We start from the raw sequence: 23,431 nt of genomic DNA on the forward strand, positions 1-23,431 counted from the left end.
AATACACACACACACCCTTTTACACCTGCTTCAGTGTATGTGGCTTAACTTGATGTCTTGGCATTCTTTAAAAATAATCTAAAATCCTAGTGGTCTCTTATTCTGGCTGGCTTATAAGTTTGGAAAATAGTAGATAGCCAATAAAATTTTCTGAATAATTATATAGAGCTACAAATCTAGAGAGAGATCTGTGCTGCTGATCTCAGGCCACTCTAATTGTCTAATCTAGAATGCATGGCCCAGCAGTCTCCTCAGCACGTCATGTGCCCCATCTTTCACGTCCTTACATAATTATTTGTAAGCAGGACTACACAAAGAACAAAAATGGCATGCTGCTCCATGTATGAAGAAATAAATAAAATTTAACTGTTATTAATATAACTATATCTTACTAACGAATAAAACTATTCAAACTAAATTCAGTCTTGCAAAAAACTCAAATCTACTTTTCACCTATCCTTGGAAAAATTCATCTTCTTGATTTATATACCAAAGAAAGCTGACTATCAATTTGTAGAATGAGTTCTTTTCTTTACCTTTTCCCTGGTATTTTCCAATTTCTCTGCACCTATGGGGCCAGAAAAAAGAAAGGGAATCTAGATCCTTTCTACTACTTAGTGATGCTTTTGATAAAAAGCTTTAATAGGAAAAGAAAGAGAAAGGGAGAAAGGAATAGAGGAAGTTAGGGTGGGAGGGAGAATAATTGAGTTGTTGAATACTGATTGTACTTATTTTTCTAAATAGAAGATCTTGGGGAAAATCTCTTTAGAATATTTTCTTTCTTTCTGTAGGTAAAATGGAAATAATTATAAGAAACTTCAGAGATGTTGTGAAGAGAAAAATACGCAGTATACATGAAAACGTTCTGCATTTTCAGAAAGAGAAGCCAATATTATTATTATTTAAATGTCTGCATGTTATTTTAATATTAAATGTTAATATTTATATTCAAATGGTAATAACACAAAAATATTATCTCGCTACAGCTAATAAAATATTACTTTCCTTGAACGTTTGAGGATTATCTTAGTTAATGCCATTGTGGTTCATAAGTAACTAGAGGCGGCTATAATTACATTTTAAAAGAGGTTAACTGAAGGTTCCAGAATAGGATTGATCCATACCTTTTTTCTTCTTGTAAAAGTAATGGTCATCCCTTGGTTGAAGTATGAGAATAACAATGTACATACTTTTTTTATCTGTGCAAAATGCCCATCAGGCCCGTTACAGCAGCCACATGCCTTGACGTTGCAGTGGGAAAATATGCTGCCCGTGGAGCATCAGGCAACAGGACTTTAATGTTGGCTCCTCTAATGAGTTCAGAGAAGGACATTTCTATCCCTACCTCGAGAGGAGAATTTCAGGTACTATAAAACTTAAATTAGAATTTTTTAATGATACCATTTTCATAATTTATAGTATTCCCATCCTGAGTTTGTTTCAAATTTGTTTAGGAAAATGTATTTCTTGCCTTTGTTCTTATATCATCATTATAATATGGATGGATGATCAAATAAGTAAGGCTGTGATCCTTCTGAGAAAAGATCTCTTGTTTCAGAGTAACATCCAGGGCTGCCACATCCCTGAGGGAAATGTGTTTCAGTGCCTGGTAGCAAACGCAGGTGAGGTCCATCCTGAAAGCCTATGAGGGTGAGGTCATGGATAGTCAGCAAAGAAGTACAAACGAATGGAAACAACTCCATGCTCTGTAGCTACTTTACATGGAGTTGGCTCAGCATAAGTCCATCTGACCTAACCATGACAACAAGAAGGAAATAAGAATAGCTAATCCTTATTGAGCATTTGCCACGTACCAACTTTGGGCCAAGTCCTTCACATGTTAGCTCATTTTTGACTCACAACACTGAGGTAGTAACTATCTTTATGTTAATTTTATAAATGTGTAAACTGAGGCTTAAAGAACTTAAACAGGTTGCCCCAAGTCTCACAGCCGTTAAGTGGCAGAGACAGAATTCACGCGTAGGCAGCCAGATTCCAGAGCCCATGTTTTAACGCCAGAATCACAGTGCCACAGAGTCTCCAACATCATAAGAAGCCAGTGCATCATCAATTATTCTCTATATAACTGCCTCATGTATTAGGTTGCCCTGTCACTCTGTCCCCCAAAAACAAGATCTGAATTCACTGACTCAGATTCAGCATTGGTCATTCACACTTACAAATTATTTTGTGAAATAGGGAAAAGATACAACAATTAAAATTCAGTAAACGACCTAACCGTCTACTTTAGGAAACTAGAAAAAGAAGAGCAAATTAAACTTGAAACAGCAGAAGAAAGAAATGGAAATAAGTAAAAGGATTTGAATAGAAATAAAGAAAATGGAGAATAGAAAAACAATAAAGAAAATCAATGAAACCAAAAGTTGGTTTTTGAAAAGATCAACAATGTTGACCAACCTTTGGCTAGAATGACCAAGAAAATAAGAGAGAAGACTCAAAGTATTAAACTCAGGAATAAAAGAGGAGACATTACTACTGACCTCACAGAAATTAAAAAAGAAAATTATAAGAGAATACTATGAACAATCACATGTCAGCAAATTAGATAACCTAAATGTAATAAACAAATTCCTAGAAAGACACAATTATCAAAACACTCAAGAAAAAAACCAGAAAATCTGAATAGACTTATAACAAGTAAAGAGACTGAACTAGTAATAAAAATTTTTCCACAAGGAAAAGCACAGGAACAGATGGCTTTGCTAGTGAATTCATCAAATGTTTTGAGCATGATCACCACCAATTCTTCATAAACTCTTCCAAAAGTTAGAAGAGTATGGAACACTTCTCTAGTCAATGAGGCCAAAGACATCACAAGAAAACTACAAGTCATTATCTCTTAGGAATTCATATACAAAGTCTTCAATAAAATACTATTGAATTCAGCAACATATAAAGGATTACACATCATGACCAAGTGTGATTTATGCCAGGAATGCTAAGTTTTAGGAAAATCAATCAATGCAATACACCATATCAATAAAGGATGAAAACTATGCAATCATGTCAATAGACATCAAAAAAATTTTGATAAAATGCAACATTTCATAATTAAAACATTCAACATACTGAGAATCAAAGCAACTTCATCAACCTGATGAACAACACCTATGAAAAACTCACAGTTAACATCATACTTCATAGTGAAAGATTGACAGCTTTCCCCCTAAGATCAGGAGCAAGACAGGAATGTCCACTTTGTCACATCTATTCAGCAATTGTACTGGAGATTTTAGCCAGGACAATTAGGCAAGGAAAATAAATAAGGGGCATTCCTATTAGAAAGGAATAGGTAAAACTGCATCTATTCATTGGTTACATGATCTTGTATCTAGAAAATCTTAAGGAATCCACTAAAACACTATTAGAACTAATGAACAAGTTTGGCAAGGTTGCAGGACACAGCCTGCATATAAAATACAAAAATATACAAAAATCAATTGTATTTCTATATGTTATCAATGAAAAATCCAAAAAATAAAATTAACAAAATAATTTCATTTAAAATAGCATCAAAAAGTTACATATATACAATGGAATATTACTCAGCCATTCAAAAAAAAAGAGAATGAAATCTTGTCATCTGTAACAACATGGATGGACCTAGAGGGTAATGCGCTGAATGGAGTAAGTCAGACAGAGAAAGACAAATGCCACGTGATTTCACATCCATGTGGAATCTAAAGAACAAAATAAACAAACAAACAAAACAGAAACAAACTCATAGATATGGGGAACATTTTCAGGGTTGCCAGATGGGAGGGGTTTTGTGGAAGGTAGGTGAAAAAGAGGAAGGGATTAAGAAGTACAAATTGGTAGTTATAAAATAGTCATGGGGATATAAAGTATACCATAAGGAATATAGCCAATAATATTGTAATAACTATGCATGGTGTGAGACGGGTGCTAGATTTATCAGAGTGATTACTTTGTAAGTTATATAAATTTTAATCACTATGTTGTACACTTGAAACTCATATAATATTGTGAACTCATATAATATGTGAACTGTAATTGAAAAATAAAAATTTTTTAAAAATAGCACAAAAAAGAATAAAATAGGAAAACCACAAGACATTTGACAAAAGAAATTAAAGCAGATCTAAATAAATGAAAAAACATCTCATGTTTACTGATCGAAGATGCAATACTGTTAAAATGGCAGTACTCCTCAAACTAATCTGCAGATTCCACACAATCCCTTCAATATTCCAGCTAGCTTCTTTGAAGTTGTTAAGCTGATCCTAAAATTTATATGAAGATTAAAGGGGGCAAAAATAGCCAAAACATTGAAAAAGAAGAACAAAGTTGCAGGATTCACATTTCCCAATTTCAAAACTTACTAGAAAACTAAGTAATTAAGACTTATAATAGTATTGGCATAAGGATAGACATATAGATCAATGTAATGGAATTGAGAGTCCAGAAAAAAACAAACATACATCTATGGTTAACTGATTTTTGAAAAAGGTGTTAAAGTCCATTCGGTGGGAAAAGAATAGTCTTTTAAGGAAATGGTGCTAGAATGACTGAATATCCTCATGCAAGAAAATGAAGTTGAACCCCTAATTCACACCATACGCAAAAATTAAATCATAATGGATCAATCACCCGAATCTAAGAGTGAAACTGTAAAAGTCTTAGAAAAAAACATAGGTGTAGATCTTCATGACCTTAGATCAGGCAATGGCCTTTTAGATATGATGCCAAAAGCACAAGCAACAAAAGAAAAATAATAATTAAGTTGGACTTTACCAAATTAAAAGTTTTTGTGCCTTAAAAGACACCATTAAGAAAGTAAAAGGAAAACCCATAAAATAGGAGAAAATATTTATAAATTATATATCCAATAAGGAACTTATATCTAAAGTACTCCTACAACTCAATAATAAAAAGACAAATACAGGCAAAGGATTTGAAGAGATATTTCTTCGAAAAAGATATACAAATGGCCAAAAAGCACATGAAAAAATGTTCGACATAATTAGTCATCAGGGAAATGCAAATGAAAACTACAATGAAATACCACCTCACACCCATTATAGGATAGCTATAATCAAAAAGACTGATAATAACAAGTGTTGGCAAGGATGTAAAGAAACTGGAACCCTTATACACTGCTGGTTGGAATATAAAATTGTATAACTACTTTGGAAAACTGTCTGGCAGTTGTTCAAAAGGTTAAACACACAGTTAACCACAGGACCCTGCAATTCCACTCTTAAGTATATACCCAAGAGAAATGAATATTCATGACCAGACAAAAATTTGTACATAAATGGTCATAGCAGCATTATAATTGTCCCAAATGCCCATCATCTGACAAATAAATACATAGGTAAATACAATGTGGCATATTGATCCAATAGAATGCTATTCAGTAATAAAAGGAACAAAGTACTGATACATGCTACAACATGGATGAACCTCGAAAACAGTAAACTAAAGTGAAGGAAAGAAACCATTAACAAAAGACCATGTATCGTATTGAATCCTTTTATATAAAATGTTCAGAATAGGCAAATCTATGAAGACATAAAATAGATTAGTGGTTGTATAGGGCTGGAGAAGTAAGGTGTAGGAGGGACTGGGGTGGGAAGAAAAGGGAAGCGATTGGTAATGTGCACTGGGGATTTTTTAAAAGAGGTAATGAAAACATTCTATAATTGATGTAACGATGGCTGCACAACTCTGTGCATATACTAAAACCCATTGAGTTGTACACTTTAAATAGGTGAATTGTATGGTATATAAATTATAACCCAAATAAAGGTGTTAGTTTTTTAAAAAGCCAAACATATGAGAATGGGAGTATGGCAGATGCTGCCACGCACCATCTCCACTTCAGAAGGATATATTTCAAAGGCTTCTCCTAAATCTCTCCCATTCCAACCATGATGTCCAAGAAATGAAATTTAGGCATGCAGCTGTGGGAACTGTGATGTTCATGTTTCCCTAATTTCATTTCAAACTAGAATCTTATAGGTAAAAATCTCACCATATAGAATGACATTATGGAAAAGGTTCTATTATGACAACTCTCCTTCATCTTCCCCTTAAATCTCCCCTCCCCAATCATTCTTACCCGAGTCAACCTGGCTTTCCTAGCAGAGAGAAAACAAGCTTTTGAGTCTGGTAGACATGAGCTCAAAAACTAACCTTATCACTTTCCACTTACCAACCCTGGGCAAGCCTCAGATGCCAAATTTGTAACATGAAAATCGCACAATACCCAAATCATTAAAAAAACATTTCTAGAGTTTCCACTATAAGCTGGGTACTGAGAATACAGACCTAAATAAGACATGAATTCTACAGCTGAAAACTCACAGTCTAGTTGGAGACACAGAAATATAAACAAATAATGATCACAATACAATGCGATAAGTGCTATGATACATGGTATCGTAAAGGAGGAAACAATTAATTTTCTTAATGGCTGAGAAGGAGGAAGAAGGCTTTATGGAATGGCTGTGAGACATAAGTAAGACAACGTATCCACAGAAAACCTGGCACACAGCAAGTGCTCAAAGAGTATGAAGGTCTGTCCCCACAAAAAGTTCTAGGAATTTACAAGTTTTGGTGAGAGGTAAGAAACTGGAAAGAGCTCTTCACTGCTCCAGCCAGAGTATTATCAAGACCTAATTCAACTAAAGAAAGCTGGGCATCAGTTTTTATTTCTGAAAATATTAATTATAGTATATAGATATTATAATATACCTGTACTATAATATGTAGATATAATATATAGATAGAAAGGCATTAATTATACTAAATTTATATTATAATAAATGTGGATGTCCCGGGGTCAATATTGTGAATTTTAACCTATAATTCTAATTTTGGCAAATTAGAATTTCCAGTAAAGTGGTCCAAAAAAAAAAAAAAAATCCCTGACTCTTACTTCAGTCATTTGATACATATTTATTAACCTCCTCCTATTCTGTGGTACCAGGCAACAGAGACATAAAATTGAACTTACGACAATCATGTAAATGACTAAGATAAAACAAGTCCTTAATAACTGTAATACATGAAGGAATTCCATGTTGCATTTATTCTCCACCCTCTCCCCGCCAATAATTGCTCAAGATGTTTTCTTGCTCTTGAAAACAAACAGGGAAATAATGTTGATAATATTGGTTCCTTCATGATCAGACCTGTACTCTGGATATTTGCAATGGGCTTTCCTTTGGTTAAAAAAAAAAGAAAGAAAAAGAAAGAAAAAAGACAGAATAGTTTCTCAGAAAGACATGTCAAGAACTGTGTTCTCAGAGCAAAATCTTGCTGAAATGATAAAAAACCTCCACCAGTTAGCTGCATAGATAAACAACCCTAAAAGTCAGCAAACTAGTGCAAGGAACATGGTGTAATTCAACTTCGAAGTCTGGCATAAGATGTCAGACTTCCCAAACCAGAGACACACGAAGCATCTGCACTGGGGAAGGGGAGCTCAGGAGCATAGCAGATACCTACTTTTTCCTGCCCATCCACCTTCCCACGTAGCAACACCCCTCCATGTCCCAGAACTCAGGTGCGACACCATGCAGTGACTCTGGGTCATTCTAGGGATGAGAAAGCTGTAGGGTTTTCCTTAGGAATGAGAGTTCTATGAACAATATAAGCCTGAAGTTGCCAAAAAATAAAACCAATACAGAGGTCAACAGTCTGAGAGATATATATAGAAAAAAATACTCAGCTTCTTTTGAATCCTTTGATCCAGTCATGTTCTACCCTTTGGAACTGCCAGTTAAGTATGTGTGTGTGTGTGTGTGTGCGCGCGTGTGTATATACACACACACATATATACACATATGTGTATATATATCAAATAAAATTTTATACATAAAAGATATTAAATTAAATAATCATAATTTTATGTATGGAATTTAATTTGATATATTTGTTTGTTGATTGATTCCTTAAACTATCTGGGATTGGGTCTCTGTCACTTGCAACCAGGAGTCCTAATTAACAAAGGGTCTCACTGCACCTCCCTCTCTTCTTTGGTATATATTTTTTTATGGGGATGAAGTACCCAGAAGGTCACACAGTAATCTCACCTGACTCAATCATTCTTCCTACTCTTTTTTCCAGTTTAACAAACATACTCTCCAGGTCTCATAAAAAGCTGCCATTTTCCCCTCCTAGCAGTAAAACGTCCCTCCTAGTAAAATTTTACTTTTTGCCTCTTTGTCCTTATTGAAAAGAACATTTCATTGTTTTTGGTATAACAGAAAAGTGGTGCTAACTGATGTATCTTTGAGGATAAGTGCTAGCACTCCAACAGAAATTTGACAAAGGACAGTCCAATGAAAGAAGGCTCCTCCTTATATTTAACTTTTGAAAAGTGGTCAGATCTCTCTGCCCCCGCCCCGCTCCACCCCACCCCGGAGTTTACAGAAAAGCCTTGTGTTCATAGAGAGAGCCTTTTTGCAATCATTACAGCCTAATGCCACTCAAGTGCAGCCCCTACATGGCCTCAGTCAATCCCGTGTCTGGGCAGTCTGGGCTATAACCAAAATGGCCACTAACAATGTCAATGTCTCTTTCCTTCTTCTCCACAAGAAGATGATTATAGTTACCAGTTATGAAGTCTTGACTGCATATCAGCCGAAGTGCATTACATACGTCATCTCTAATCTTTACAACCACCTTAGAAAGTAGTACCATTTCCATTTTCAGCATAAGAAATGGAGAAATATAGAGGTAAAGGAATTTATCCAAGCCTGTACAGCAAATGCACGGCACAGTGAGATCATAATCCAAGCTTGCCTTCTCCCCACTGTAAAGATGGCCCCTTATCTCTGTGTGTCTTTACTCCTGGCTTTACTGTTTTTCACTTTTGACAAAATCTAAAGTTGGTAGCCTTCTAATATCCTACCACTTGTGCAAATATATGATTATCTATTTTAAAACTAGTGAAAAAGAGAAATAATTACAAATTCAAGTTTCCTTCATTTTATATTATGAACTGTACATGTTCATTATTTAAAAAAAAAAATTCTCTAATTCTAGAAGGCAGAGGTAGTCTATGGCCATGCTACCCTGAACAAGCCCAATCCCGTCTGATCTCAGAAGCTAAGCAGGGTTGGGCCTGGTTAGTACTTGCATGGGAGACCACCTAGGAAGACCAGGTGCTATAGGTGTAAAAAAAAAAAAATAAGGGATTGTAAACTGACAAGATCCTTGCAATCTTGAGAGGTCAGCCAAGGGTGCCTTGCCTAAAAAATAAAAAAATAAAAAAAAAATAGAAAGCAGAGATAAATGTCAAGAACTGTTACCAGTCTACCTTCAAAACTCTTATGTCCATTTTCAATTGGAACTTAGTTCATTGAGCAAGCTGGTTTTGCTTAGTCTGTTGAATATACACTTGGTTTGGGCATATAATCAGAAGTGAACCTTCTAGTAATATATATCCCAGGACACCAGTTACCTAAAATTGATGCTTCTTTAAATTCTCTTTCCATAAAGATATGTAAATTATTGGTAACTCTGGAAATTCTCCTTAAGAATTCTTGGAAAGCAAATTATATAGTACAGCATCATATGACAGTTGATATAACATCTTGTGATTGCTAGGAAATAAGGCACACTCATGTGCATCCATGTGCATACACACACAGAAGTTTGCCTTTCTAATAAAATGTGACTGTGACTGGTACCTTTACAAACTGGAGAAGATGTTACAGCTAGCTTCAGATAAGTTTATACCTCTCTATGGCATCACCATCTCAAACTTTTATGGCATCACCATCTCACACTTTGTGTTAATAGTAGGTACTCAAGAAATACTTGTTAAATGAGTACAAAAATAAGGGCAGGGGAGCACTGCAATGCAGAAATTAGGGGGAAAGTCTATCTCAAATAGAAAAACATACCCCACAGTCATTAAAAAAAAAAATCAAAGAGAGTAAAATTTAAGATCCACAGCTTACGGATCTTATACATTAACAAGGACTTTGAATTCTAAAATATGTCATTTATTTAAATTTTCAGGTGCATGGAAATAGCACTGAGTTTTCCTACATCAGAAATTGTGACTTCGCTACCATCAATGAAACAAAAAGGCAACCAACTGAAGGGGAGAAAATATTTTCAAACCATATATCCAATAACAGGTTAATATCTAAAAACTATAAAGAACTCAATAGCAAACAAACAAACAAATAAACTGACTGTAAAATAGGCAGATGATCTAAATAGACATTTTTCCAAAAAAGACATATAGATGGTCAACAGGCACATGTGATGTTCAACAACACCAATTATCAGAGAAATGCAAATCAAAACGACAATAAGACTTCACCTCACACTCACTAGAATAGCTATTATAAAAAAGACCAAAAATAACAAGTGTTGGAGAGGATGTGGAGAAAAAGGAAACCTCATACATTATTGGTGTTAATGTAAGTTGGTGCAGCCACTAAGGAAAACAGTATAGACATTCCTTAAAAAATTAAAAACAGAACTATCATATGATCCAGCAATTTCACCTCTGGGTATTTATTCGATGAAAACAAAAACATTAATTTGAAAAGATATATGCACCCCTATGTTCATCGCATCATTATTCCCAATAGCCCAGATATAGAAGTAACCAAGTTGTCCCTTAATAGACAAATGGATAAAGAAGATGTAACACACACACACACACACACACACACACACACACACACACACACACACACACAGAGGAATACTAGTTGGCCATGAAAAAAAAAAGGCAATCTTGCCATTTGTGACAACATAGATGGACCTAGAGGGTATTACACTGAATGATATTAGACAGAAAAAGACAAATACCAAAATACCATATGATTTCACTTATATGTGGAATCTAAAAACAAATCAAAATAAAACTCATAGATACAGAGAACAGATTAGTGGTTATCAGAAGAAAAGGAGGTTGGGGAGTGAGCAAAATGGGTGAAAGGGATCAATTATACAGTGACAGATGGTAATGACTTATTTGGTGATCACTTTGTATTGAATACAAAGATCAAATTATTATGTTGTATACCTAAAACATATTATTTTATATACTAATTTTACCTCAATTTAAAAAAAAGAAATGAGATTTTGCTGTTTATTTAGACTCTTTTCTCCCTAAAAACTCTATGAGGAAGCAGTTACAACTTCAGAATCACATCTTATTCAATCATTTCCTTCCACTGTGCCCTAGGCACATTGAATCTTTATTACAGCAGATAGCATAGTGTGTTTACATTACAGCTTGTTGTAGACACATCGGTGACCACAGACATAATGTTCTTGATTTCACTTCCTTCCTTCCTTCCATCCATCTCCATCCATCCATCCACCCATCTACCCACCCATCCATCCATCCATCCATTCATCCATCCATCCATCCATTTGACTATCTTGTGCTTTGCCCAATGGGAAGTACATAATAAATCAGCAATATAATAGACACTGTATAGCTGGAGAATACCATCTAGCATTCCTATGTTGTAAACACCATGAAGACCAAAATATATGTCTTATTCCTATCTGTGTTCTCAATGCTTAGCATAAATTTGAGAAAGGGTCGATGAACCACACTTTGGAGATCATCTAGCTCAACACTTCATTTCCTGGTGGTGACTTGATTATTTCACAAGGTGACAAAGCTACTAGTTAGCGGTAGGGCTAAGACTAAAGGTCAGATTTCCTTTCTCCCAATGCAAAATTCATGTAAAATTAATTTTATGACCGACTCCAAATCAACTTACAACTCAAGTGGCGCTGTGATAGTTTTCTTTTAGCTCAAAAGTATACTAATGTCTTTAGAACCAAGTCTCTTTAATGCTCCAATTTACTGATGAAACACTGCATTTTCATGGGCATGCTCTTCACAACTGAGTATTGTGAGTTTTGTAAGTTAGGTGAAGTTTTAAACATTATAATAATAAAGATTAAGAATTAATTATGCTATATGTTAATGTTCTAGTTAAAGACTTTAAACACCTGTCTGTATACCTAGGTATTTATCCAAGAGAAATAAAAACATGTTGACAAACTCTTATACCAGAATGTTTATAGCAGTGTTATTTATAATAGCCTAAAACTCAAAACATCAAACTGTAATATAGTCATACAATGAAATACTGCTCAGTAACAGAAGGAAATGAGTTATTGATACATGCAACATCATGGCTCACCAGCTTATTAGCATAAAACATTGTGAGTAAAAGGAGTCTTACACAAAAAAGTACATACTGAGTGAATTCCATTTATATGAAATTCTAAAACAGGAAAAACTAATACATGGTAGGAAAAAGTTCCTATCAGTGGTTGACTGAGAGGTAGTGGGTAGGAGCAGGGACTGACTTGGAGGACACATGAAAAGAAGTTTCTGGGGTAATTGTAATACCCTTTACCATGATGGGGGTTTGGGCGCACAACAGTATGCCTTTGTTAAAGCTCAGTAAATGAGCACCTAAGACCTGTGCATTTCATCGTATGCAAATTTTAGCTTTAAAAAACTATAAAGAAACATCGAATTTAGTTAATTAAGTGTTTTAGGAGAAGTGTCCCAGTTCAGCAATTTATTTTTAAGGGCATCAAAAAAATACAATGAATTCATGGGGTAGAGAAATGGATTGATGGGTAGATATATGTTAAATTAAGTACAGCAAAATGTTAATGGCAGAATCTAGGTTTTGTGTGAATGTTCACTGTAAAATTCAAATTTGCTGTATGTTTGAAATTAAAATAAGGAAATGTTGGTGAAAGAGAGACTTTAAACAAGCATTCTCTAAGGGTCTTGTTCAGAGCCTTAAAGAAGACAACAATTGTAAAAAGAAATTATTAAGACAACTAGGAAAAGAGTATGTGAACTGGGTATTAGATGATAGATAATAAGGCATTACTGCTAAATTTTGTTAGGCATGATCATAACATTGTGGTTATATAAAAAAATCATATTTTTAAAGATGCATATTAAAATATTAGAAATAAAAATAGTATGCTGTCTTTGATTTCTTTAAAAAACTTAAATAAGAAGAAAGGGAATGATGCCACTGTAGCAAAATTTTAATAGATATTAAATCTGTGTAATGGGTGTATTGAAATTTATTATATTTATTCCCTCTGCACTTCAATGTATATTTGAAATTTTTGAATTTTCCTTTGAAATCAATCAGTACACTTATATTAAGACTACAAAAATCAAATGGTTAGCCCTAAAATTTTGAAATTATAACATTCTGTGATTGATGTTATATCACACTTCTTTCATTAAAAGTATATTATAATTGATTTCATTTTAAAATTAAAGTGAATCTAAATTCGATCTGTTATTAGAATTTTAAAAATTCTTATGATGGCTTTGAATGAATTAGAAACACCCAGATCATAACTGCAGGTCTTAAAAATCAGTAGGTTAGTCATAGTAAATTAGAGATAGCATTCATTCATTCAATCATTAAATAATTCTCATTTTTGCGAACTCCATAGTAATACTTATAACCATCAATAAACACTTTTTAATATAAAGATGGCACTATACCTGCACTTCAATGTATATTGAACACATTTAGGGAAAAACCTCCACAGGGAAAACACCTTTATGGAAAAACCTCCACAGCTACTACCTATGCCTAAGTAATTCTAGCACATATGGTTGTGACATAAAGAAATATAACCAACAAAATTTTCATCTGCTTGACCCTAAACAACTTGAATTAATTTTGTATTTAATGAACTTAGCCTTACTAAGCTAATCACACAACACATGAGCTTCTGAGTTTACCAAACAGATGAATTGGAAGATGGTTTTGGTCATGTAACAAAATAATGCTTTTCCTTACAAAATGATCTACCCAGTATTCTCTTATGCTTCCTTAATACATTTAAAACTTGATTGGTTTACTAGGTTTCCCTTTAACCACTATTTTCCGGGAACAAATTCATCACAGAAAACACGGACTATGGTCCGTGACATTCTTTGGTTCTATTTAACGTCTCTTATTCAGGTTTCACTTGTTTCTGAATTTCAAGTTCTAAGTTTTGAAGCAATGTCTGTAAGGTCAATATTTACACTGGACTCTGGTAACAATTATATTCTTCACTGAATTCCACAATGTCAAAAAATAACAGCAATATATTGAACAAGAGATCCCAGGGGGACTGAAGTTTTAACTTGAGAGTCCAAATGTGCATACAGGATCTGCTAATGGTTTCGTTTATCGTGAAGAGTGAAATGAACACAGGGAAACACTCTCAGTCTTAATTCGAGCATAATCTAAACTTGAACTTGATCATTGCAACTTGAGGCCATATTTTATGTAAAAACATGAAGATAAAGTTATAATGAAGGTGATATGGCAAAGAAGATGTGGAAATCAGAAAGAAGGGTGGTATGTGAAACAGATCCAGGTTCTGCTGCTTACAGTTCTGATCTCAGAGAGTAGAGGGAGGCACAGCCCATACTTCATATTGTCAGACCCTGAAAACAGGTGTCTAGATCAGCGTTGCTCAACAGAATATTCTGTGATGAGGGAAACATTTCATATCTGCACTGTCCAATACAGTATCTACTAAGCAAGTACAACTGAGCATTTGAAATGTGCTGAGTGTAAACAACGAACTAAATTATTTATTTCATTTCATATTAATTAGTTAAAATATTGCCCTGCATGCGACTATTGACTACCATGTCAGAAAACACAGGTGTATCTAGATTCATAGAGTAGTTCCTGGATAGAAGAACAAGAGTTTGGGGCAGAATTAGATTAGTAAGTCTGAGAAATGTATCCATTCTGGTAGAGTCCAAGGGGCTAATTTAATCAATGCATTTTGTATTTAATGCATTATTAAGAATTTTGCTCACCTTTTTCAAGATTCAATAAAGGCTCAGATGACAGTAAAATGAAGCTTGGTACTCAAGTTATTTTTTTTTCCAGTCTTTTAGTTCCTTTCCAGAGGCAGAATTCCCTTCCTGACACCAACATCAAGTACCCATAAAACCAACTCCACCAACCACATACATGCCTCTACCACAAGCCCAGCATACACATGAACTCTTCCACCCAGTTCAAAAGTTTCCATCCAGGCAGTCTTAAACACACTAACAGGGTCTACAGCAAAACCCCCTATTATGGCCATTCTGCTCATCAGAATGAATATATGTAAAGGTCAAGTTTGGGCATTTTAAACTGTTTTTGATATAAGTTCGAAGCAAGTTTGCCTGCTTAGCTTCTTAGGTGGAGATGTCAAGTTAGACAAATTACTTGTTGTATTGTAATCATGTTGACATATTTCCAATAGCATATTTGTTTGATGTGTCCTTATTACTCTGTTCAAAAAAAGGAGTACAGAACTTCATTCAATGAATTGAGCCTGGTCTGAACTGAGGGGAAGTCAAGCATGAAGGAGGAAGTAGACTAGACTCCCCAAGTGTTGTTGGTAAGTGTTTTCCCCAGCTAAGATAACATTTTCCCATCTCTCGTGAGGAGGAGGAAGAGCGGTGGGGAGAGAGGCTAAATGGCTGCATGTGAGTTGGTCAGTGTTCAATTATACAGAACTTGAAAACAGTCGAATTTTTTAAGCTTTAAAAGACATACCAGTGACTAAAATCTGACATTTATGTCTTCCCTCTTCTTTCACTCCTTGTCTTTTGAAACAAGAACTACAAACACTTGAAGAAATTAGAGCCTAAAGGTGAGAGAGCAGAATAAATGTAATAGAAGTATGATGAGTTCGCACTGAGAAGGGGAACCTTCCTTGCAAGGTGGTCTCAACCCTGGAAATGGCTAGAGAGAGAAGAGGTCTGGAGAGACTTCTGGTGGTGCTGATAGCCAGCAGCAGGTGACAGGAACTGGGAGGAGAAGATGTACTCCAGATCATGGGTGAGGATTACTCATTACAGGTGAACTGCAGGTTTGCCTTTGGGGGAGGGAAAAGTGGATGGGGAGCCGTGGGCACAAGTAATGCCAGTCCTGGACATTCTGAAAAAACTCAGGATCCAAGAGCTTGAAAATTTCTACTGGCAGTATCCAAATAAAAGGTCAATAACCTCTCCACGGTCATTGCTTTCTGCTGTCCTTCACCTCAGATGGTGTTTACTGTAATTATCTTGTAGATATGCCAGCAGAAGACTTTGAATTTCAGTTAAGTATTTTTAGAAATAACATTTTTACATGCTTCCTCTGATGATATAAGAAATCCATGTTCACTATGGAAAAGAAAGAAAGGCCTAAAAGGGGCAGGTGGGAGAAATACACATCTCTCTCTTTCCCTCTCCTCCTCTCTCTTCCTCCCCCATCCTCAGTATAGCAAGACAATTTCCTGTTAAAGACCATACATACAGAAGAAAAAGGAGATGAGATGAAAATATGGAAAATTAAATATAAAATTGTAAACACTCTCATCATGGGTGGGGATTTGAGTGTTCTGATTCTTCAAAGGTGTTTCTCTATTTTGCATTATTTCTTTCTAACAGAATTCCATTAGTGTGATGACTGGGTTAAGTGTTTCTAAGGTTCTTGACATATATTGCCAAACTGTTTTCCTGCTAGATCATACCAATTTGTGTGGCCACCAGACCTATATGAGTAAATTGGATTCTTTCATGGCAGGGAATAGTAACCTCATTGTTTTAATTTGCAGGTTATTTGTGATATTGACTTTCTTCCTTATGTTATACACCAGTATTTCTTTTTTTATGAATTAGACCATTTCCACTTTTTTTCCTGTCATTTTCACTCTCAGATTCTATGATAGGATCTTGTTAATAATGAATTAATAGAATACTGAATTACTTCTTTGTGTTGAAAATCCTCACAGAAAATTGTCACCATTAACTTAATCTGTTCACATTCCATTCAAATTCCTCATTTTGGTCACAATTTTTAAGTGGTCCAGAAATAGGCCATTTGTGGGATTATCTGCAGGTAGCAAGTTCTTTACCAAGGAAGTGCTTAGGGAGGACCAAGGACTCTCCCAACTTTGAAGGCGAACTATAAAACTATAAAAACAAAAAGGTTGTTTGTTATTTTTCAGAATAAGAACAAGATTCCTTAATTTTTCTTATTGCAAAGATAAAGAGTGGTTAAACTATAAACTTCTTAAACCAAGATCTTTTTATATTTAATTTTTCTATATAATAACAGTACAAAATCCAAATCAATGTTATTTCCTAGAATTAAAAACAAAACTTTTTACCATGCAAACAACAGAATACTAGTGAGCAACATATGTGAGGGTACTACAGATGAGATAACAGCTAAAAGCAAGAAGAAGTTTCTTGAAGTCACAGAAACAGTTAAAAGGAAGGCCCAGGAAAGGATCAATCCCTCATATTCCTGGCCAGATGTTCTTTCCACAGCATGCCACACCCTCAGAGCCTCATAGTTTTTTTCTATGGCATTCCATTTCATTTTAAAATTCCAGTTAAAATACTTACCTATCATTTTATGTGGTAAATAAAGCCCTCATTACATTACAAATGAGATTATATTCAATCATTTGCATGTGTGTGTATGTGTGTGTAGATGCCCGTATGTTTTACACCTTCATTATATGATCTTACTTTCTCTGACCTAGCTATTATTAATAACAGCAGAGACTATATACATATGAGCTACTCTAATATTTTTTAGTAAAACATGAAAGATGAGGCATTTCTTATAGTTTTACAATAATAAGCCTTTTTACTAGAAAAGGATAATGGAAGCCTTTGTTTCTACTCAGAGTCCAAATTTGCATTTGTGATTGACCTAGAGATAGCACTTACTTCAACAATGGCTAATTTAAATGTTGAGGTTTCATAATTTTTAAAGAAAAAAAGTCACACATGACAGCATTCAATCTTTTGAATCCACTATTAAGTTACAGTCCATTTGCATTCACATGTGCAAACTTCTTTCCAGGGAATCCTGAGGGGAAGGTAAGCTAAGATCCAATGGACACCCAGGATGTGTCAGACACATTCACTTACTGAACATTGTTTCAATTAATCCTAAGAGTACAACAAGAGATTGGTAAATTTGAGGAAAAAGTAAATGCCATATGGAGAAAGCTTCTTTATTTCAGCTTTCTCATATATGAAACAGGTATACTTAATACCTCAGAATTTTTTTTTTAAGTAACCATAAAAATTATTTAAGAAAATATTTTTAAAGTTATACAAATACAAGATATTGTTCCTGTGGTTGTTCATAATGTTAAAAAGAATCAAATCAAATCTTTGAAGATTGCTTTCAAATGTCCCATATGAAAGGGCCTTTCTACTAACTGTGAAAATAATAAAGCTTTTGAAGCAAAGAATGTGGACATCTCTTGCTCTTTCTAGAAGTGAGTTAAAATATTTGACTGAGACACTATCAGGGTATTTTCTTGTCTTCCATTGGGCAAAGAGTGGGCTAATCGGCTTACGGGCAGTCTCACTGAAGTGATGACCTGACCACAGTGATGTGCCTTGTGATATTAATGCAAAGATAAAAACGTTCTTTCGATCACAACTAGAAAGAAATCTAAAGAGTATATAATATGCTCTCTTTTGTTACTCAAAACGAAGGACATTCTGAAAAGTCTCCAGTAACTTTTGAAGTAAGAATGGAACATTTGTGAATGTAATATTTGTACGATGGAAAATCGAAGAAGGTAATAATGAGACGGAAATTTAGAAACTTTGTTCATTTCTTAGATGTTCAGTTGAGTAAGAGAATTAGATACCCACTGGGTCAGTATTTATAGCCTTCTGTGAGTTAGAACTTGAAGCATTTCAAACTCCACTTTGAAAGACGTGAACTTTGCCTCCCAGAAAACTTCTCAGCAATTCTCACTTGCAATTCACCTGCCTTTCTTATGGTGATTGAATACTTCTTTACACATAGATATTAAAACCTGATCTTTAAAAAGAAAAACCTCAAGAATTGCTAAATACAGATCTTAGAATATACCATGTGAACTTAAAAATAAATTACTCATAAGCTAAAAAAATAAAGATGAGAATGAAAAATACACGAGTCTTCTTTTCAAAATAAAACAAATTTTGAAAGGAAAGAGAGAGAAATGACCTAAAAAATGTCAGGTCAATGGCCAACTTTCTGACAGAAGGCCCACAAGTCTGTACTACTGTATAAAAGCCGAGTCTCCATTAACGAAGTGGCACAGCCTCAGCAGCCATCCGGCATCATCTTTGCCAGGACTGGATTGCTCTCTGCTATAACTAACAACTTGCGTGTTTAGTTCAGCCCAGTTGTGAAGTCATGAATCTTTCCTCAGGCTCAGTTTCTCATCTGCGAAACAGTGGTAGTCGCCTCCATGGGCAATGGTTTCAGTCAAATAAACAGCCCATACCGAGCACTTAGCAAATACTCTCCCAGAAATAGATTCCTCTCCTTCTATCCTTTTAGGTGATAACATTTCCAGCCCACCCTTTATGAGGTCATCTAACTTGAAAGAGCTGGCACACACAGGGAATGATTTTCAGCTCATACAGTCATGTTTTTAATTCCCCCCAAACTTATTAAATTGTCCATTCCTACAAAGGAATACTATGTAGCTATGAAAGAATAAACTATAGCTACATGAAACAATGTGGATGAATATTTCGGGCATAATGTTGAGTGAAAGAAGCCAAACACGAAAAAAGCACATACTGTATGATTCCATTTTTATCAAGTTCAGGAACAGCCAAAGATAATCTATGGTGATAGAGTGATGGCTGTAGGGGCCATTGTTTCTAATCTGGATAATAGCAGTTTTTCCCCCTTCCCTGTTATCTGAGGCTATTTTTCACTGTTGCATGCCTGCTTCTTACCACCTCGGCCTTCTCATTTGCTTTCTTTCATTCATTTATTCACATACTTGGCACATATTTTTTGAATACTTATAGTATGCACTAAGCACTGGAGATACAGTGATGAATGACACATTCGTGATCCATGACCAAGAGGACTTACATTTTAGCAGAGGAGGCAAGTATAAAACAAGTGTGGTGACTGTCTTAAAGGGGAAAGTATTAAACCTAATTTAGAGGGTTTGGAAAGGTCACCTTGAAGTAGTGACATTTAAGAATTGGGAGATGAGATTTTAGCCCTGAGTGAGTTCTAAATATTTGTCGAATGAATGAATCATGCATGAGTGAATGATCATTAGCCAACAAAGAGGAGAAGAGTTCTGATGTATTGTGCACTGAGAAACCAGGAGTTTTATTGAAGGGTGTCTAAACCAAGAGTCAGTAGGCACCCGGATTGAATTAAAGGCATTAATTTTGGCTCCTGTGAGCACCGTTTTCTGCCTTACTTAAAACCTTAGGTGACTAGATAAGTGAAGAATTTTTAGTTATCACTTGGCTAACCCATACATATTCATATCCTACTAAAACAAAACCAGCCAAAAATAGCTCAAGTCTTTATGATGATACCTCCATTTTGCCTGCATAGTTCTGACCCAAAGCTCACATGAAGGTGACTTTTCTGACACAGTCATCAACATTACCTTGAAAGATTGTCACCCATCCATGACTTTGCATGACAGCTCTGTCCAAGCCTCAACTGCCCTGACTCCGTGGGCATTACTGCATGTTGCAAACCACCACCCAATTTTGGCCCATTATTGTCCCCAGAGAGTTCACCTTCATGGTGTATTACAAATTGAGACTTCGAAGTCTAAAGGACGGAAGGAACAGATGACAACAACCTCTATAGAGAGACTTTACTCAATTATATGCCTTATTAAACCAGCCTGGTATAGAAGCATTATCACTGTATCATATGTAACAGCAGCAAAGTTTAAAATGCCAGAGATAGGGGCCAAGTTATTCAGGGCTTAATTTGTTGTATGACTTGATCCATCAACAAAGCATCGTGTAACTTTAAGAATTCCTAATAAGAGTCTATGGCCATGCTACCCCGAACAAGCCCAAGTCCGTCTAATCTTGGAAGCTAAGCAGTGTCGGGCCTGGTTAGTACGTGGATGGGAGACCACCTAGGAAGACCAGGTACTGTAGGTGTAAAAAATAAAAAAATAAGGGATTTTAAGCTAACAAAGTCCTTGCAATCTGTGAGGTCAATCAACAGTTGCCTTGCCTAAAAAAATAAATAAACTGTTTAAAAAAAAAAGAATTCCTAACAAGAGGTATAAATATAGCTTTAGGTGGTCTTTCAATTCCATATTGATCTCTAAGACTTGAAATCTGAAAAAGCTAAACAAAGAAATGGCACCAAGTAAGGATTGTGCCGGTGAAATAAAGGGAAATGAAGAATAACAAGTATTTGGAAAGTACTTATTTTTAGACCTTTTTTCTAGAGTCTTTCTGTTTCTCTGATAAAATTTGAAACTTAAAATGGACTTAAAATGATATCAGTCTCCTTTAGAGACAGTGGAATTAAGGCATGGGCTCCTTCTCTGGCCAGGGTCTGTATGTTGGATTTATGTGGTATCACACAAGGTCAAAAGTTTGGCAAGACTTAAGCAATCTAAGTACGTCTATGAGACAGACAAGTAGAAGTAGAAAACAAGTATTCTTGCCTCAAAATCTTGGAGGTAAGAAAAAGTTAATTTACTTGTCTAAAGTGACATAAACTTTCAGTGGTCAGGGTAGTGAAATAAACTCAATTTTCGGATACGCATATTCACGTAATCAAATCTGCTGTCCCTCAGGTGTACTCAAAGTTTTCTGACCTTCACAGTTTGTTAAATTTAGTCCTATTTGCCTAAATACACAAAGCCACATTTTCCCATGAAGGAAGTTTCCTCCAATTTTAAAACAATCACTTCTTCCAGCCATTTTATAATAACTGAGAACTTGTCAGAAGAAAGACTGTTGGCGTTTTACTGCCAGTGTCACTGGGCAAAAATGTACCAAAACCGCGTTCTTTCATAATCAATGGACTCTTAAACTTTAGCACTGTCCTCATACTTACATTTCCTGACATAAGATAGTAAAAAGGCCAAAGATTCCATGTTTGTTACACTGCATATATTATACTGCAGCTCCTTTTTCCAAGAACTGACGATTACAGAAATCTTTTGGAGCTATTCTTTTACTAGATTTTCCTATTTGCTGTTTAAGTTTTAGCCACTAATAACATGGTCCCGGGTATCATTACTACAATTGATCGAATGTAAACATTTGATTAAGGCTCTAGTTTTATCATATATGTTCATATTTTTTACAGCAAAATAAGCTAGGATATAAACACTTAGTATTCCCAAGAAGTATTTAGTCATTAGTTTCTTGACCAGTGTATAAAGTCTTTCACAGTTTTGAGGATAAGAAGCAGTTTTCTAAGCTGACTTTTAATTTGTTATCTAGTCAAAATTTAACAGAATGGAATGAGGGGAGGAAAGAAAGTTTAAAAGTATTTTCATGAAACCAGAGCCACCATTTAGCAAAAGCTTTTAATGGAATGAGTCACGAGGCATACTGAAGTGCAAATCACAAGGTTACACGTTGCCTCCTAGAAACACAACACCTGGTTCTGAATTCTTTGCTAAGCAAACGTTATCCTCTGAATCAGACCATTGGAAAACCTCAAGCACAAGTAGATTTTACCTCCTCCACCTCTAAGACATGCACGTCCCTTTCGTAAAACAGCATCTTAATTTGAGCCAAGATTACAGTATCTGCGGGTACTCAGGCCACTGAACAACCGGTTTGTGGAAGGTGTATCATGCATTAGGGGAATCATATGTGGTCTGTGTGACGTTCCCAAATACAAAGTATGAGGCAGGTACCAGCAGGTACATTTCATCACTCACATGCAGCCAGAACCACTTGGCTCAGTGCGCGGTAAGTGTTTTGAATTTCAAGCAGTCTTGTCACCCCCTCAGGCAAACACCATTGGGAGAACACAGTATATTCAAGAAGAAAGAGACAGTGGAAATGGGCCAATAAAGTACAGAATAGACAAGAGCTAGAAACTCTTTGCACTTGAAATCCCAAACTTTAAGGGGTGGGCAAACAAGAAGGAGGCAGAAAGTAAATCAGACACCAGAAGCATTTTGAGGTTAAGCAGCTTTGTCGGCACTCATTGACTACAATCCAGATCAGTCTTGGCTTGCCACTGAGAGAATTATGATGCAAAATTAATAAAGGGATTCGCTTGCAGCAGATCTGCAGAAACAGTAGTAACTATACATGTACCATATATTCCTATTTATCAGAGCAAGTGTAATTCAGAAGAGCTTTTCATAAACTGCCTTCCACAATAAACAAAATATACTCCCCATTTTCCATATCCCTCAAGTAAATTCACAGTTAAAAACTAACTCTGCTCTAAACCAGAAGTTTTGCATTCCATTCAAGTTAACAATTACAACTGGAGTATAACAAACTTGCTGGCACCGAATTATTAGCATACTCAGAATGTCAGGTGCCTCTTGGTACCACCAGGGTTAACAAAAGAAAGAGAGGGTGCCTACGGATGTCTGCCTGGTTTTACAGAAACTACAA

At 35.4% G+C, this 23,431-nt stretch overlaps 1 protein-coding gene, 1 long non-coding RNA gene and 2 pseudogenes across 20 annotated transcripts in view; 2 read left to right on the forward strand and 2 right to left on the reverse strand.

Annotated features, from left to right (window-relative positions):
• The window catches only part of RBM47 (RNA binding motif protein 47), a 143,340-nt gene that overhangs the window by 49,249 nt on the left and 70,660 nt on the right, over positions 1-23,431 (reverse strand). The window lies entirely within an intron of this gene.
• Positions 9,052-9,170, forward strand: LOC120588438 (uncharacterized; annotated as a pseudogene).
• LOC120587999 (uncharacterized) overlaps positions 16,654-23,431 on the reverse strand; it is an 8,212-nt gene continuing 1,434 nt past the window's right edge. The window contains exon 2 of the long non-coding RNA XR_005649115.1: positions 16,654-22,540. This is a non-coding gene — a long non-coding RNA (uncharacterized LOC120587999). The remainder of the gene's footprint in view (positions 22,541-23,431) is intronic.
• Positions 20,868-20,986, forward strand: LOC120588619 (uncharacterized; annotated as a pseudogene).

This window comes from Pteropus medius, unplaced genomic scaffold (genome assembly GCF_902729225.1).
Source record: "Pteropus medius unplaced genomic scaffold, Ma_sr-lr_union100, whole genome shotgun sequence".
NCBI classification, from domain to species: domain Eukaryota; kingdom Metazoa; phylum Chordata; class Mammalia; order Chiroptera; family Pteropodidae; genus Pteropus; species Pteropus medius.